Here is a 19,173-nt window from a genome sequence, read left to right on the forward strand (position 1 = left end):
CATTATCCTGGAAGTTTAGTCTTTTCTGCTATCTGAAGGTAGGAGCAAAGAACAATGATCAGATCATCAGTTTTTCATATTTTGTCTGTTGTATTTAACCTGACAGGGCTATCTCAGGCTTGTATTTGTGTTCTATCCATTAGTTTTTTCACAACACATATTAGACTTCAATTTCAAACAGATGAATCAATATATTTTTTATTTTATTTCATTCATCTCTGGTTATATCAATTCTTTGTGGTCTGTTGACTGTCTCAGATTCAGATTGATTTCTCTTCTCTTACCGTCTCTAGACATTTTATTGTGTTCTTGCTGTTATTTTGGTATTGTGTATTGTTTTTATTTAAGAATGCTGCCATTCTACAGACGACTTCTGCCCATATTTCAGTATATTCTCAAACTTTAAAAGTGGTAGAAATAAAACTTTATAGCTGAAAGGTCAATATTATCTCCTCAAAATCTGTAGATTTGTTACCGACTTCAGCAAGATTGGAACCAATTGGTGACAAAGTTTAGCCTTATCCTCCTATTGTGTCTCATCATTAACTGAGACTGAAAGCTGCTTGTTGGTAGAACAGTGCTGTTCGTAACCGGCTTATGGTAAACTTCACAAAGACTGAACCTCTGATTGTGGACTGCATAGGCCAGCCATGTATAAATAATTGCAGAATCTTTAAACAGTTCAGATTAAGGAACTTCAGAGATCACTATATCCAGCTATGTACTTCAAGCAGAGGGACAATAAGTGAGCCTTGCCTAAAATATATTTATTTCTTCAATGTATTTAAAATACATAAAGTGTGGAGGTAAATTTTTAATTGAAAATCAATATCAGAGTTGTGATAAAATTTGAGATTAGATATTTTAACTTTCAAGCAATGTTAGGGAGGTAAAGCCAAAGAATATGCTTAAGACAGGAGCAAAAAAGTCTGACTAATACAGGAAAATGAGTTTAGCATTGTGGAATAAACAAACTGTGGACTGCCTGTGGGCATCTCTGCTTCATAAATATTCATCTGTCCTTCAGGTTCAGCTGTAATCAAAGAGCAAAAGCTCTTGTAGACTCAGTCAAGTAAGACAGATCACAGACATGGGGGACAAGGATCCATTACAATTCTGTAGTTTTTTTCCACTTAATTTTTGTAAGATGGCGTGGACTTCTTTACCAACAAATTCATCTTTATGTTGTTAGACCAATTCACTAGTTTCATCTTAATTAGTTGTTACACAGCCCTCAAATAAAATTAGAGTTGAAAACAACTGCTTAGAGCTTTTTCTTATATGTGGCAATGTTCAGGTTGTTTGGATCTTCTTAAAAGGAACAGAATGAACTACTTCCATTTATTTCAGTTGTTCTGACCAATTATTTTGACCAGTTATGCTGACTGGTCCTTACCATAGAAAAAATTAAGGCTTAACTGCTTTAGTGGTTGATTCCATGAAACCAAAATTAACTTCATGAAACAATTTTCCTTTCATCTGCTCAAGATAATCAGTGAATTAAAATGTCTAGCCTAAAAAATTATTTCGTGTTACAGCTATAAGAGGAGATTCCAACCTAGTGGTATCACAGTAGTAAACCTGAGGAAGAAACAAATGTTACTGTAATGGGCGAGTGAGTAGAGAAACTTCATGGAGACACTGAGTGAAAGAAACTCATTGTAAGAGCTTGATTGATATCTATGGATACCTTCTCAAACTTGTAAGAAAGTTGAGAAAATAAATAGCCATAAGAATAATAACTTGGTGCATTATCAGTTTTCTGGATGATTAAAATGAAGAAGCATTTGGATTTGACTCTAACCCATCAACAAAATGAACACAGTGTATGTATGAATTTGTAATGCTATGTGCATTTTATGAAAGAAAAGTTTCCATGGTAACACAGCAGAAAATCGATAAATGAGTTGTGGTGTGATCTGAACAGTGCCTCACCACCAGGTAAAGTTTGAAGTAATAGGAAAACAGCATAGTTATCAGCAAACTGCAGACCATTTGTGTAATTCAGCCAGCCACTTAATTTTATTCATGGATGACTCTAACTTCATCCTGTAAGATTGCCCTATTCTATAACTCTAGTTTCTCCAACAGTACAATTTAAGAATGAAATTGTTCTGCCCTATGGGGCAGGCGATAGCAGTTTCAATAGTATTTACTGTCATGCTATTGAAACTGCTATCGCCTGCCCATAGTAAATACAAAGAACCATGATTTAGTTTAGCAGATCTGCTAGTGCTTTAATGACTTTGGTCTCCATTAAACGTTCTGTTTCCTAGTACATCAACTTGATCTCATTAAGCTACTGAGTTTAGAAAGATAATTCATGAAATGCTTATTTACAGAATTATTTTTTTCTATGCAGAACTTCTTATTAGTTTGAATAATAATGAATATATCAAAATACATATGCATATACTAGTCTTGCATGCATTCTCTTTTATTTAGTCATAGTAGAAATGATTTTTAATTGTAAAAGAATCTCAGAATCAGAATGGTTCTTTACAAACTCCCTTCACAGATTTATATACATTGATGTGATCCTCCATTAGCCTTCTCTTATCCAGGCTGAACATTCTCAGTTCACTCAGCCTTTCTTTATATAAGAGTTGCTCCAGTGCCTTAATTATGTCAGTGACCCTTCATTGGACTTGCTCCAATAGCTCTCTTATATTAGAGAGTCCAGAGCTAAACACAGCACTCCAGATGTGTCATATCAGGAATGAGAAGAAGGGAAGGAAGAATCACCACCTCCCTCAAACTGCTGATAGCACTATTCCAAATGCAACCCATCAAGCAGCAAGCATACTTTTGTAACCTTTTTGACCATAAGGTCACACTGCTGGCTCATGTTTGACTTGATGTCCAAGAACACACAAGGATGGTTTTTCTGAAAACCTTTACAGCTGACTAGCCCCTACTATATATCTTTGTAAAAAGAATGAAAAGAAAATGTAAAGTTTGAGCTTCAGCTAATGCTGCTTTCCAAATCGTGTTAATTCTCACCTACGTCAAATAATCATAAAATAGACCAAATCAATTACTTTATATTCATTATACCAACTGTGACCTGTGACTTTTTACCAGCAATAAAAAACAGATGCTTTAGATCAAATTTCAGTGTAAATGGCACACTATGAATAACTCTTGTTATTGTAGAACATGAAAGAAGGGCTACATCCAACTGCTAGGGGAGGAATCTCGCAAACCTTTTCTTCCACTCTTGGTATTTTTTTGCTATCAACAAATATATGTTCAGTTGACTTTCATCAGCTAATTTTATGAAAACAGAGCGAAAAGCACCTGGAAGTAAAATATCATAGCATACCTAACTATATACTTTAATCAGTCTCGTTCCATTGATTCCATGTACAGCACATAGCACACATGGCACATAGTCTCTGTATAGCAGTGCATGCTCTTACAATAGCAGGATTAGAAAGACTAAAAAAAAATTAAATCTGTGGAATTGAAAAGCCCCAAAAGTTTAAAAGAGTGACTTTTTGGTTTTCTTCAGGAAGGAAAAAAAATGCTTTTGTACTTGTAAATGGTTCTTGTTGAGTTCTTCTGATTTTATTTTATTAATTTTTTTTTTTATTTTTTTTTTTTTTTGAGATGGCTTTGATTGTAGAGGTCTTTATCAAAAAAGTTTAGCTTAGTAATCTATTCACTTCTCAACACAATCTGACTGGATTCTGTTTAATTGCAGTTGAAAAGATATTCCTGCTACTGCAAAAGAGCTGTTTGCATTACTAGATATATAGTAGAGGCTTCATTATGTGGCAGTAATGAAATTAAAAAAAGACTACAAACGAGGTAGACTGCTCAGATGGAGGGAGGATATAGGATGTCATAGTGAGTAAAGGCCCTTTCCAAACAAACTAAAGCTCCAGGAATAGGTTGCTTAAAATTGCATGTTCCTCAGCAATATAATAATAATAAATAAAAAAAAAAAAAGCTTGATATAGGGAAAAAACAAGTATATAGACCCAAGAGAGCTTTTGATAAGCCTTTTTGTAACAGGGTAAACATTAGGTGGTGCCTGAACATAACATTATGAATTCTTAATGTCCCATCAATTCCCTTGCCTGGGAAGTCAAATGATAACCTGGCAGGAGGGTTTCTTACGCAGCTTGATAACAAATACCTTATCAACCAGCATGCAATTTTTCTTCCCATTTATCTGCTGTTTCAAAAGTCACAGTCACTGCCTGAAGTAAATCTTCATAGCAGAGCATTGTAGCAGTACAGCACAATTTCACTTTGCTCCTGGTATAGGAATTCACTCCCATTAAGAGCAAGCCATACCTGATGAGCTAAAGGGATATATTATCAGCAGACCTTCACTCTGAAAAATGGGGTAAGAGTTGAGTTGCACATGCTGAAGGTAGATGATTTATTTCAGTTCAATAAGATGCTCATATCTCTGATACCAACACCTGTAAACATGCCAATAAATAAAATGAGCAGTCCTTTGCTGAAATGCAGTCACAAAATATGTGAAGATCTTGCCAACAGGAGGCCTAGGAGGGCAGGAAAATGCACAGCAATTTGACGTGTATTTGGGGTAGCAGCTAAAAGCAGCTTACAAGAGGTAGTAGACTTTTCTTGTTCTAGTTACATTCAATAATAGTTTATGCAGGAGGAGAAATAAGCATTAAATATTTTTGAGGAGGAAAAGATGCAAAATCTGATGTTATTACACTGCAAAAAAAAAAAAAAATTATCAAGTACACAGGCCATCTAACACTGATAATAAATTAAAATTGAAAGAGTGACTGTTAAGCACAGAATCCCTTGCTCTACTATTTTAGAAAAAATCTCTCAGAAATTTCTTGCAGATTGCCAGTTGTAGAAAAGATTACAGTGTTAACTTGGACACTGGAAGACTACTTCATCAGGAAAGGCCCAAAATTTTGAGTACATGCAGCCTTTAGAAAGAAGAGAAGACTTCATTATAGACTAAATACTTAAGAGGTTAGAGTGAGTGTCTTAGGAAAGATCTGCTCAGACAAGAATGACAAAGCGAAAGAATTTGGCTTATGATGTTGTGAGAACTAACAGAAATCACAAACTTTAATTTGAGCACAAATGGATCAGTAGCAGTGAAAATTTAAGATATGTGCAATCAAATAGTGAGTGCTACTCTGCATAGGACTAAGTCTTCAATTATGGTATCTTAAATTCCTTTCATAGTCAGCACTAAAATGAAGAAAAATCAGGGAGTACTTTGGTAAATCATACCACCTCTCATAATTCCCTTTCCTATTGTAATTCCATTTCAGCCCCTGCAATTCTGTGATTATGGGCTAATTTCAAATATATAACATTTTCAAGTGGTAAGTGTAATAGGGATTCCAGCTTTTTGTCAGAGACTGGCAGAATTGTTCCTGGGATATCTAGGAAGAAAACTTGTCAATGATTAAAATAGATTTCATGATGAATTTTCTTGCTAACACAGTCATGAAACTTCTATGCATTGTTCCACTTTGCTACCTTGGGAGTTCAACAATACTATCTTAGGATATATCAGATTGTGAGTATTTTGTTGTCTGTTCTCTGTGCTTCAGATACTATCAAGATAGATGCTTCTCATGTGGATGTATCAGGTTATTTGCTGGTTTTATTTGATGTGCACTGTGTGGTAGTAGTAACATTTTGTCATTTGTACATAAAAAACAACATTGTGCTGCAATTTCATTCAGGCATCTCCCAACAAGAGCTTCTACTAGCTGATATTGGTACTGATATTGGGGTGTTCATTAAACTTCAATGGGGGAAGCTTCCAGTAGGGAAGCAGGATTCTGGTTTTGGAGGCAAAAAGGCTGTAGCATGATGTTATTACCATTACTCTTTCAAGATTGTAGACGCATAGTGGGTTTGTATTCCGGTGTAAGCAAAGGATCTGGTGCTAAGCATCAGTACTGGTGCATGGAGGCAGATCCGTTCTGTGATGGGGTTTTGAAGAAAGTTTCTTCAGGATGATAGAAAGGACAAAGCTTTCACTTCTGAGAGTAATCAGAATTTCAGAAAAGAGTTTTAGAGAAAGCAACCAGCCATGGTGCTCTCCTACTTGGGCTAGTGCACTGCTAGGGTGGTCCTGTTTCAGCCTTTCCTTTGGGCAGCTGTGGAAGGAAAAGGAGCAGCACAATACAACTCTGTACACAGTTGCACTCACACAATGGTATCCTTTTTAGAGCTTTTCTAATCTTAGTTATCAGCATACATTATTTGCATAGAATTAATGTAAGTCACATCAGTTACATTGGTAGAAATTCTTTGTACTGCTTTTTGAGATATTGCATTCCTGCTTAATGTCAGAATTTGTGTGAAGACAGTAAAAGGGTGGTTTTATATATTTTTATGTCCGTGATGAATTTTAAAAGCAAATAAACAATGCAGTATTGCCATTATAAGCCAGAGAGAACATCCAGGGAAAGATGTAAACTGCTTACATCCAGAACAGTGGGCTCCCAGACTGTGGTCTTCTCTGGGGAATGAGGTGAGCTGAGCTGTACGTTACAATTCTGATGAAGCCCTTATGGCGTGACAGTTGTAGAGTCACGAACTTTTTGGTGCGTTTGGACACAATGAAGCTCAGGGGGGCCAAGGCTCAATGTGGCTGACACTGCAGGAGAAAATCTCCTATCATAGTTCATTGAGTCCTTAGAATTTTGCAGAATAGAAAGGTGTGGAAGAGGTTCTAGTTACTGGTTTAACCCTCCTTTCTCATTAATGAGTCCTTTTGCACCATCATTGTCTGAATCTCCTTCAAACTATTCTAAAATATTCTAAAACTTCTGCTCTATAATTTTCCTAATATACTAGAGCTTCTGTCATGTTTTGGTTTGGTTTTTGTTTCTTGTTTTGTTTTTTGTTTTTTGTTTTTTTTTTTCCAGCATATAATACTACTACCTAGAGATCTGAAAAAAAAAAAAAAAAAAAAAGAAAAAGAAAAAAAAGAAAGAAAAGGAAAGGTTTATCCACAGAATATTTGTTTTATATCTCCTGATAATATCCAGACCTCTCACTGTGCTCACAGATTCAGTTTTCTGTCAAGAAGCAGAAAGCTTCTTTGCTTCTGAGTCCTTAATGTTGATTTATAAACCTACTCATACCTTTGGTGTGTTCCTCATCTCATTTGTCTGCATTGATAGCTCAGATGTTCTATGTAGCTATGTGTACTTTTTCCTATCTTATTATTGCCTTCAGTGCATGTATCATTAATCCCATGATAAGAACCAGACTGCCTTCTCTTGGAAACCACCATAAAGTGCGCATGTTTTGAAAGCAATTACAGTTCCAGTGAATAAACAACTGAATATGACCTGCAACTCCTGTGCACAGAGACAAAGCACTGACAGAAGTGGCATTTGTATGGGTGTTTTAAGCTCTTCCCACAAGCACTGTTTATAATGATGCAAACAAACACCGACTCTACAAACCATTTAAGCATTACATCTCTATGTCAAGTTGCAGCCATCGGCCCAGGCAATATTGTTTTCCTCTTGATTTCCTCTCCTCTCCCTTCCTTCCCCCCCCCCCCCCCCGAGTCTTTTCCAAATTCAATTCCATTAAATATAAATACAAAATAAGAGCATTTCTAAGTGTTTCTATCTACATTTATATATTACGCTCAGCTATAGATTTCCATCTTACTGATATTACTGTAGTGTCTTGTCAGGCTGAAAACATTGGAGAGAGAATTGCTGAATGTTCTGCAATGGTTTTGAAGGAAAGCAGTCTGTGACTTTTAAAATGAGGTAGTCCAGTGAATGCTGGAGAACATGGTGCCCTGTAATACCTTTTCAACTGAGTCCTGAAACCCAAAGAGGATGGGCAACCAATTGTGTGAGCGGATTTGCAAGGAATAAATAGCACTAATGTTCAGGTATGAGAAGTTTCCTTTTTATTAAGTGCCCCAAAATGTATATCAGGCAGAACATTTGAATTTTTTCTTAATTTCTTAACAAAAAAATCTTGTCAAGAAAAAATATTGAAGTTATTCCTCTTCATCTGTTAAAAAATAATTGCATTCATATCTTACCAAATGAGATTACATACTCTGAAAAAAGAAATATGATCCTCCAAGAACGAACATTTTAGAATGTAAGAATGTACTCAATTAGTTCTTTCTATCACTTGATTCATTTACTTGTTTCATCAATAAAGTCTGACATATGAGTAGATGTGGCTTCAGTTTGCACACGTGATTCAACCAGTTTTATGTTCTTCCTTTTCTGCTTATTTTTTTTAATATTTTGTATAGTATGCAGTAACTTAATCATCTCTACCATGAGGATAACTATAGCTGTAAACAAATACATATATAGCACACTCCAATATTGTTCTGCACAGGACAAATAAATAACAGTATTACAAATAGAGTTCTTTTCCAACCTTTAAAATTCTATGAAATAAATGTTTTAAATTTCCTTCTGAAGAATCCCACAGTGCCTACACCCAGTAGTGTGGGTTGTGTGGGACAAATCTCTTTTCAGAGTTAGAACAACATCAAGGGACAATTTTCTCAAGAAGCTGCTAATTTGTTGTAGAAAAGACCTTATCCTTTTCAATTTTTGTTGTTGTTGTTTGTTTGTTTGTTTGTTTGTTTGTTTTGATGGTGTTGTTCTTGGGGTTTTTTTGCCCCTGTTATGCCTTGCTAACATCAATGAAAGATAGAGGTAGCTCCAGAATTTGCAGCTTTAAGCTGTTGTTTTTTTCCCATGTGTCATTGTTAGTTGTGTTGTTTTAAACCATTTTATGGTGATGTTCCTGTTTGCCTCCTTGCCTGCCTTACTGTGATTTAAACCTAGTCCACAGTCCTCTTGCATTATCTGCAGGTGACAAAAGTTCTGGCTTATTTTCTGGTATTCTCTCTGTTGATTTGGTGGGAAAGACAGTATATTTCACCATAGCCATTCCTATAGCAACTTGTGAAAACAGCAGCTTTTGGATGGGAGTATAAGTGGTGATGAGTTCCCTGAAGCAGCTGTGGCAGTTATGGTAGAAGCCAGGAGGATACCAAATCATATTTTTATTTTTCTTTCAAGGGAAATAAATAGTCTGCAATTTTTTTGCACAAGCTGAATGAAGTAAAAAAAAAAAGTTCATAGGTTCTCCATTTTTCCTCTGCTGCCATTCATGACCTCCAACAATGCAGACAACTGTGCACCCAGGTGGTAGCTGAAAGCAGTTTTGTTCCTACATCTGCCTGTGCATGCTTCCTGAATTCAAACCTTAAGGAACTTCATTGCATTAAAAAAAAAAAAAATAGATTGTGCACAGTACTTTATTTTGCCTGCTGATGTTTCCTGGGAGGTAAGATTTTCTTCTTGAATCTTGTGGGTTTAATCCGTTACTCTCTCTTTCATTATTCATCCAAAAGGAATTGGCTAAAATGCTCATGGAAAAAAATATTTCCACTTTTCTATAGCTGATATGAGAAAAGTTTCCTATTCTGTCTTATGCAGCGTACAGACATTTTCCACCACTCAATTTTGGAACTGTCTTATTGTCATTTGAGCTGATGTTTGTCTGTCTAAGACTATCTAAGACATTAAGAGTAATCTTCTAGCTGCCCTGCCACAGCTTCTATCTTTTGGATGTATGAGAAGTCCTGGGGCTACAGTTACTTTCCATAATATTGAAAGGAATTAGCATATGTTCTTTGGGCAGAAACAAAATGTCTTTTTCTTGGCAAGTAAGTTTAAACATAATTATGTTGTAACCTGCACTTTGGTTTAGGAGACAGGGATCACCATTTATGTACCCTATAATTACATGGTATTTACCACAGATATCCTACTTCTGCTTGTAACTTACCATATGATTAAGTGACCAACATTTATAATCAGTGAAGTGTATGCTGCATGATATGCATCTTCCACATAGTAGAAAAATATCATAAATAAAGAATTGGTAAAACTGGTAAATTAAGAATTGGTTTTAAAAGAGTCTGTTCAATCTGGGGAAAAGAAGTCTGAGGGGGATATGATTAATGCTTATAAATATCTGAAGGAAGGTGGGAGGCAAATGCTTTTTGGTTTTGATTTGGTAGAGACAGTCATGTTGACAGAAGTTCATAAAGAGGGGAGACAAATTGCTCAGGGAGATATGAGGAGTAGTGCATCCAGTTTTGATCACTAGGATGAAGTCATGGAAAGGGGCAGAGCTGTCTGCTACTTCCTTACAATGGCTGTGTTCAAGGGGTCATTTCAGAGAGGGGATACAGATTGTAACCAGAGACCATGGTGATATGCCTGGAATTGTGAAACCAGGGGGGAATCAAGCACCAGGCACGCATGGGCTTGCTCTCCTGAAGCCCAAGGCACAGATAAAAGTCTTCCTCTGTCTTCATGTTCTGAGATGTATCTTCACTGCTAAGTCCTGCCTGAGAAAGTCCGTACTGCCTCACGTCTCTAAATGTTGTGCCCAACATGAACAAACGTGATGGACAAACAAGGAACTGGAGAGCACATAGATAGGCAGGATGTTAGGAGTGGTAGTATGGGAGAAGAGACACGGCAACAAAAGATTTCAAGTATTTTCAAGTTTGATACTACAAGAGTTTTATTCAAAGATGAACCTTATTATTATTATTTATTTAATGTTTTAAAACCTCAGAATACCACTTTCCCTAGTTCTGTACAGACATTTTATTTATGACATCTGTACAGACATGAAAATATTTTATACAACCAGTGGAGATGTATACCAGAAATAGAGTGCAAAATTAGATTTCCCAACAGCTCTATTCAAGTCTCATACCAAGATTTAGCAATACCAAGGTTACTGCAGTGACACAGCTGCTAAGATATTCAGCCTAAGCAAGATAATCCTCCCACCATCCTCTTTTCTCTGGTTCCAGCCTGTCTAGGAACAGTGCTTGTCTCTGTTTGGCTAGAGTGGAGAGACACTTGGGAGCTATCGTGTGGCAGTATCTCACTGAGTAGATGCTGTATTTCATGCCTCTGTCCAAGAATTTTCTCTGGGGAAGTATGCTTTTGATCAGGAAGGAACTGATACAAGGCACTAGACTCTAAGTTATCTTTAGGTTTGTTTCTCCTTAACTTGAAAGAATTCACAGTTTGGAGTCATTAAAAACATACAAACAGATACATCGTTGAGGGTTACTTGTAGTCCGTAACAGTGTCCTTACTTACAAGTGCTCATATTGCTTCCCTGTTCTTCCTAGTGATATCTAACAACCTCCTGACAGTAGATGTCATGTGGCATGTCAGAAGAGAAACCTTTACTGATAGAGTTCCATAAAATAAAAAACCCCAAGTCCCTTTGCTCAATTGAATGTGGGATAGTCATTAGAATGGGTTATATTCCACCAGATCATATTCTTTTTGCAACAGTCATGAGTAACTGGGAAACTACAGCAAACTAAGAAATGCATTGCCGTTTACTGGGTGACATGCATTACACATTCTCAATTTTTCCAGATAATGCATTCATATTTAACAAAGAGGAAGGAAAAATAATGGTGTGAAACTAATCTTCTGATCTAGATAAGATAATAGAAAAGTATAGCCAAGAGTATGAGGATTCTGGCTGGCTTTACTTTTTTCTCTCAAGTAAGTACACACAAAAAATCCTTGTAAGGTTACACAATTAAGAAACAGTGTTTTATATTTATACCTTCTTGGGTTTAGCTTTCAGATAGCCCACTTTTCAGGCTGAAAGAAGAGGGTTAGTATATTCGGTCTAGTCAAGGAAAAGCAAAGCCAAAAAAATCTGTTTAATCTAATTCATTTTTCCCAGCAGGGTGTAAAAAAATATAAAATAGCATGAGACTGGTACATTTATACGCTGATATTGTAAGCCCATTAAGGTATTTAACTTTCATGGATTGTCTGAAGGATATGTAGATGCTGTTATCCTTTAATTATGCTGTAATCTTAGTGCAATTACCATGATGCTAACATTCTTCCACAATATTCCACAACAATAAATTAGCCATTTGGGAATAAATGGTGTTACTTAAAGCTTACTTCAATGAAGTATTGAAGAAATATTAATATAGAGATATAGGGCTGCTTGTGAAATTACATGGCACTATCTGTTTCTATAATTCATTATTCTAGTATATTTTAGGGGTGTAAAATTATATCATATTCTTGAATTTGCTTAATCGTGAAACAGATGATGGAGAAATATCTGGAAAAACACAATGAAAACACATTTTACATGCAGTGCAGTGTTCCAGGGGCTGCATTTTAAACACTGATGCAATGTTTGTCAGGCTCACCAGTTAAATATGTGAGCAACACGATTTCTGATACATTTTATTTCCCCCATGCTACATCTTGCCATTTTTTCCCCTGAATATAAAAGTGTCTTCTGAATTCTTTAGTGGTGTAATTCCACAAGGATAGACACATCAAATGTTTACTGTTACTGCATAGAAGATGAAAGAAGGTAAGACAAAAAAATAAGCAATCAGTCAGAAACATCCAATAGGACAACAGAATCATCCTGTAACTAAAATGCATGTCAAATTTTGCAGCTATGCTCAGCACTACAGACAAGGCAAGAATTGTGCTAGTTAATAAAGCTCAAATACCTTCTTCCTGTTTAGGGACCCGATCTGGTTATTTTCAGTTAAATTCTATAATTCTGTTATGTTGTTTATAATTACACTAAGGCAAATTAAGTATGAGAATGGGGTTAAACCAATGTAGTAACTAGTTCAATAATATCTTTGCACAGTGTCAGTCTAAACAAATGCCTTCTAACTTAATGAGAAGATGCATTTGAAGTAGCAATGTTTTATCTCTCTGGAGAAGAGTAGCTGCAACAGAGCTGAGTCTTTCCCTTTTATTTGAAACAATTTCATTTATTTTTAATAAAAGACAGGCAGGAAGAAGTGTTAATGCATGTGGAAGAGTCTGGTTTTTATAGTCTCATTTACATGTGGCACAAAATATAATTGTGTCTCTTATTTGAACAGAGGGGAGGTATTTGCAAATTGGTTGTTTTGTGTGCTGCAAGTTTGAAATTAGTTTTCTTTAATAGTTAATGATAAATATTTATTAGATGCTAATTTTTAAGAAAGTTTGTTTACAAAAGCCTTTTAAAAGATGAACAGAAATGCTGGTGAATAAGTGAAGAGAATCATTTGCTTTAAAGTGGCATTTTCCAGTAGTAGAACTGAATTGAACATCACAGATGCTTTGGAAACATAAATGCATTCCTTATTGAGTTATGCTGGTGTCGTATACCTTATATCAATCTCGGCTGATGGTTATTTTTGTAACAGCACTCCTAAAATTTCCTGCTATTCAGGGGATATCTTGGTTGGTTGGGCATATGAGGTCATATCTTTACCAGATGGTCACTGTGTTCTCCCGTGTCTTACTACAGTGAAAGTGGGTTAAGGAATACTAGTATAGTGAAAGATTTTATGAGTTTGGTTTTGAAATGAAGTTTTTCCTTTGCACCTACAGATTTAGATTGTGGCTGGCAAATAAAAGAAATCTTAGATGGATGTCTGTGAGCCGGCCTTAGTAATAGCCTTGTCCAAAGTATTACAGTGATTTGAGCAAGGGTGCACATGAGGCCAGGCATGCACAGCATCAGGTGTGCAGAGGGTGCAGGTATGTTTCACATGCACTTAATTCTGTATCTAAAACTAGGATTCCTGGCTAAAAAAATGTCAACAATCTATGTTTTGATTTCCCTAGTTTTTTATTGCTTTCTGTTCATAAATGAAAATATCCAGAAGTTACGCAAGTGGAATTTAAAGTAGATGTCATGCAGATACACTGAGATCTTACTAGGTGGAATAAAATACAATATTTATCTCAGAATGTGCTAAGACTTCTTTTAAAATTTTAAATTACTAGTAGAACCTCAGTCTTACATGAGCTTTAAATAAACTCTTATGCAGTACTTCTCAATTCTTCTGGTCTGTTTTTTCCCCTACTCTGGCAAATAGTAATTTACCAAGAAAAATGTATCCAGTTTTGCATTACTGATGATCATAGTCAGTGAATTGGAGAACTCTGAGGAAGAATTTTTGATCCACTTTCCCACTTTTTTTCTTCGGTGCAGTAGTATCTCTGACAGCTGAAGACATCAAGATGGCAAGTGAATCAGTTTTCCCTACTAAGCTGTAAGGAGCTTTTCTTTGTCTTGATAAATGATGTCCAGCTCTGCTTGACTAAAAGCCAGGCATGAAGCGCTTCTTTGGCTCCAAAGCTGAGCTTTAGAGTTCTGTTACAGAGTTATGTTGTTTGTTTGTTTGCTTAAATAGGCCCAAGATAAGTCTTTTATCTCTTCTGTCTTAGTATCTTTTCTACTGTGGATGAGGAAGTAGATCCTCAGATGAGTTAATGTCAGTCTTTAAGCATTGTATAATTACTAGGCTGGGTATTAAAGTTGTGAGAATTGTGAAAACTCTTGTCTGTATGGTACTGTACTTGTGCTGATTCTGATTTCCATCAAAAAAGATCAGTACCCTGGGTCTAAGATGCTAAAGAGGGAGTTGAAAAACCACTACCCATGAGGCAGTTTGGGGGTCATAGGAAATATCACAGGACAGATTGCCTCAGAAACCTTTGATTATGCTGAGACCAAAGCAGAAGTGGCTAGAGAATCAGGAAGCTCCTGCCAGTTCTGCTGCAGTTTTCTCTCTTGGCTGCACAAACATCTTTTAGAGGGATTTGGAGGAAGATGAGAAGTTGTATGTGTTCACCCCATTTAAATAGGAAAATGAATGGGGAGAAATGAAAGAAATAGTTCCTCTATTCAGCAAAACATTTCACTGTATGTTTTGTGTTATTACATCTCTGCTAAGACTGTTTCATATTTGAATATACAAACTAAAATCTAGGCTTTCCCTTGGGTGATCTGGGATGAACCCTACCCTCTTACAGAAACCATTTCTGGTTCTGTTGTTTTGGAAGCTGCTCTGTTATTTGCCTTCTAGTTTATATGCTGCAAGGGCACTTGAGTAAACCCACACTGAATGCTTGAATGGAAGCACTGCCTTCACCCAGTGCTAGTTTCTCTTGTGCAAAACCTTTCATTGTTCATTAACTGCAAGCAGACTGTTCCTTTTCCAGCTAAGCAACCACAGTTTATACTATTAATAAGGCTTTTAATGTATGGTTTCACTTAGCATTAGTTGCCTGATAAGAAAGTAAGTTATTTTTCAAAACAGTCATTTCTTTCTTGTAATTGTTTTTATTATTATATTTAATATTTTGTATGAGACAGATTTTCTTTTTACAGGAAAGAAAAAAATATAATTTGTTTTGAGCTCCAGGTTCTTGTCTCACACTTTTATTGGTTTTTTTACTGCATTATTTTTCACTTATTCTTAAGTTCCAAGAATCATCTTGTCAGTTCTTTAATCTGGAATTAAGCTACTTCCGGAAAATTAAAAAAAAAAAATTATCATGTCTTTTGCTTCCCTGTGAGTCAATATCTTCGGGCACATTCTATGCCAAAACCAGCTTTGCTGAAGATTTTCTGAGATGGTTTGGGGCATGGTTGGGTTCCAGCTAATGTGGAAGGTGAACTTTTAAAACACATAGACTTCGTAGATTTTAAAACTGAAATTCATGTCTGTAATGGGATATAATGAATGCTTCTGTACAAAATGTACATGAGCCAACACATACTATCATGACAAAAATAATTAGTTTTGTGTTTGTTTTTTTTTAAAATGAAGTTTGGGCCAAACTTATCTGACATTTGGTCAATCTCTATGAAAAAAAAGGGAAATACAGTTACAGTTCTATTTTTAATGTCTGTGTCAAACTGCTTACTAGTGGATACACAAAGTAGTTAAGAGTATTCCTATTCTTGCTAAATGCTTTGGTATTTCAGGAAGAAAAAGAAATATTGTCTCATATTCTTATTTCCAGCAGAGATCATTTTGTAGAACAAGCAGTTTTATAGCTTTTTTTATGAGAGCAATGTGATGACTATTTCAAGGAGTAATTCCACATCGACTTATTTTATTACAGTTATTTAACACCTTTATTTTTGTTTTATTTTTCTAGCAGATGCAGTCATCCCTTTTCCCCTGAAAATCATCATTTTGCCAGAACCTCTTTTCCCTTTTTGAGAGAATGGCTGGTTGGGCAGCTGGCATCTGGCAAAGTTCAACCCACCTGGTAGTACATAGAGAGTCATAATTTTCAAGAAATACTGAACTTCTAATATGGAGTGTACTCATCACAAGTACAGAGGCATAAAGTTCTATATATTCTGTATCTCTGCTTTTAAGATATGAGCAGTTATTTTAGGTAATTTTAAAAAAATCACACATAATATTATAATGTAAACTGGCTTTTGCTCTAATTCAGCTAGATGCTAAAGTGCCAAACCTGTTTACTGTAGCATCGGATACATAAAACCAGTTTCTGTGTAACCTAACTTGTTCATGCAATGCCTTAGAAATGAGAAGATGATTATCAGTATAGATATTTCATTTGTATTTTGCCTGCATATCCCATGTTTTGTCATATCTTTATAGATGCACAATACCAATTTCAAAAGCCTCATTGTCTGTCCTGCTTTGAGCGTGTATTCTGTTATTCTGCACACCAGGGAAACATAAAAAAATGTCCTAATTGATACTGACTTTGTGTGCAACAAGGAGTAGGAAAGAGAAACCACAGAAAGCTTATGTGCATATTGTTCTAATCTTATTTTCAAATTACTTGTTTCATCAGTTGTGTCCTCAGATCATAACGTGCATCCAGCGCTATTCCACTTAAGCCCACTGAAATGACAGGCTAGTATAGCCGATAGAAGTGATGGGAGAGCTCCATTTTATCATGATTAAATATAAGTGAAATGTTAGAGGTGGTTTGCCAACCCAAAAGCTGCTACTGAAATAGCTGTGTACTTTTAGAACTGTGTGCACCAGTTTTTATCTCAAAAGTTTTCCAGGAAAATTTCCTGAGCCAAGAAAGCTACTGCTGAAAATTAAAAATTGCATCAGATAAAGAGCATATTTCAAAGTGAAGAGTTCTTAAATGCATTTTGTAAATCAACTGAGTCCTGCATCAAGAAAAAATATGTTTTGATAGTTCAGTAGCAATATATATTTATTACATATCTACTTCCCATAGTTTTTGTAACTGTTCTTTTGTTGATTATGAGGAGTAGGACTACATTGATTTTTCAATTGGTTTTAGCATTAGTCCATCCTTAGTTTTTGTTAGATTTATATATACATGCAAAACTTACAGTACTCTGAGCACTCTTTCCTGTTTGATATCATTCCAATATTTAGGAGCTTATTAGATATAGTACTTGAGAGATTTGGAAGAGAGTACTACCAGCTTCTCACACAAAGGAGAGATTAAGTGATTCAGGAAATTGTAGGTCTGAAAAATTCTTCCTGACTAAATTAATAACCCATGAGCATTTGCCACTGTCGGAAAATTAGGTCTCAGATAGTATTAGCCAATTTTCTACAGAATTCCATTCAGAAATAAGTTAGTTTTACATTTGCTACTTTCTTTAAATTGTAGTGACAATGATAAAATATCCATGCTCAACAGTGGCTACAGCCTCTGAATGTCTGGGATGATTTGAAATGACTTTGTGTTTCTTTTCAAGTTGTTCCAGTGCATGACTGGAGTTCTCATTAGAATGATCTTCATGCAAGGCCTGACTGCTTCCCAGCTATCATCCACCTCATGCTTTTCATTTTTGTCTACAGTAAAGCTGCATCCAGCAAACACTTGGAAATACACTCTTTGATTACTAATTACCTGCGCTGATTGATTTAGTTATGCGTTGTAACACAAACAAGTCTTTTGTTTTCCTATTGTGTTCTGCCTCATTATTAGTTATAAAGGCGACATTATACTGTAAATAGAGTTGAAAACCTGAAAGGGAAACTGTGTGTAAAGATGGGAGCATTGCGTAAGGAATGAATAAGTATTGAAGTATTAAGTCTAGGAGCAACACATGAATATGGCTTCAGAGTTTCTGTTATCTTCAAATATTACTAAGGAGTGATTTCAAGGTTATAGACCTACCTAAGACTGTGTTAAAATACATGCATACATGACCAAGGAAATAATATAAAGCACAAATATTTTATGAAATTTTATTTGTTTAAAATGTCTAAATAAACATGAGGAAGTGGTTCTCAAGACAGTGATATTTTAGAAGTATGCAATAAACAGGAAAAAAAATGAAATGCATTTCATGGACTATGCTTTGGCAGGACTGCTGGCTACCCTAAAATGATGGCTAATAAAGTCTATGAATGATTTGTAAATATGTGTAAATGTTTTTCATTTTTTAATTGTTGTTTCTCTGTGTCAATTAGCAAAAGAGAAAAAATGTTATTTAGGTATTTAATTCAAAGAATCTTCAAAGTGGTTTAATTCTAGGATTTAGTAGGTTGGACGTTAAAATGCTGTGTTCTTTGAATACATAGGTGTGCTTTAAATGATGTAAAGGTATTTAGTTGCCTAGCTCACCACCTTGGTAACACAGAATTTTTCAAAAAGAACTTAATAAATAGAACTTAAGAATAGACACTACAGCAGAATGAAAGTTCTTAAGTCAGACTGTGTTTGGCATTTAAAGAAGTTAGTTCCTCTGTTTAGTTGGAGTTCATGAGCCTTAATGCAAGCTTATTTGTAGAGCATAAATTGTTTAAAATGGCAGGGTTTTTCTGCCATTTAAGTGCACAGATGACTGTTTTTCCTCAGAGAAAATACTCAGATTCCAAACTGAGGAGAATTTTTAGGTGAAAACTGCTGATGAAAGCAGCCCAGGATGTACTGTTTTCTGAAGACTATTGTGGATTTGGGAATGAACAGGAAAAACTGGTGACATCTGACACTGCAGAGAATGTTCCAGAATTACATCTTGGCTTACAATCATGAAAAAAGCCTACCTGTTCCACTCCTCATTTGATTTTTTTAAAGATTGTCACTTCTGGTCGTCTGAATATGTCTCTTACTTTCTTTCTTTACAAATAGGAGAAAAGATTATCCCAACTTCTGAAGAGGTAATTCGCAAAAATAAATATGTAGATAAATAAATAGCAAAAAGGCAGATTGCTGGAAGGTGTGGAAAAAACTATGGAATATGCATAATGGTAAATGACTCATTTTGATAATGCCACATATCTGCCTTTTGTCCATAACTGGAATTTGTCTTCCTCGTGTTTGCTCTGTTTTT

General features: G+C 35.5%; 1 protein-coding gene across 1 annotated transcript in view; it reads left to right on the forward strand.

Annotated features, from left to right (window-relative positions):
- PLXDC2 (plexin domain containing 2) overlaps nt 1-19,173 on the forward strand; it is a 238,889-nt gene that overhangs the window by 155,635 nt on the left and 64,081 nt on the right. The window lies entirely within an intron of this gene.

The sequence above is a fragment of the Phasianus colchicus genome, chromosome 6 (genome assembly GCF_987193195.1).
Source record: "Phasianus colchicus chromosome 6, bPhaCol1.hap1.1, whole genome shotgun sequence".
Lineage (NCBI taxonomy): Eukaryota > Metazoa > Chordata > Aves > Galliformes > Phasianidae > Phasianus > Phasianus colchicus.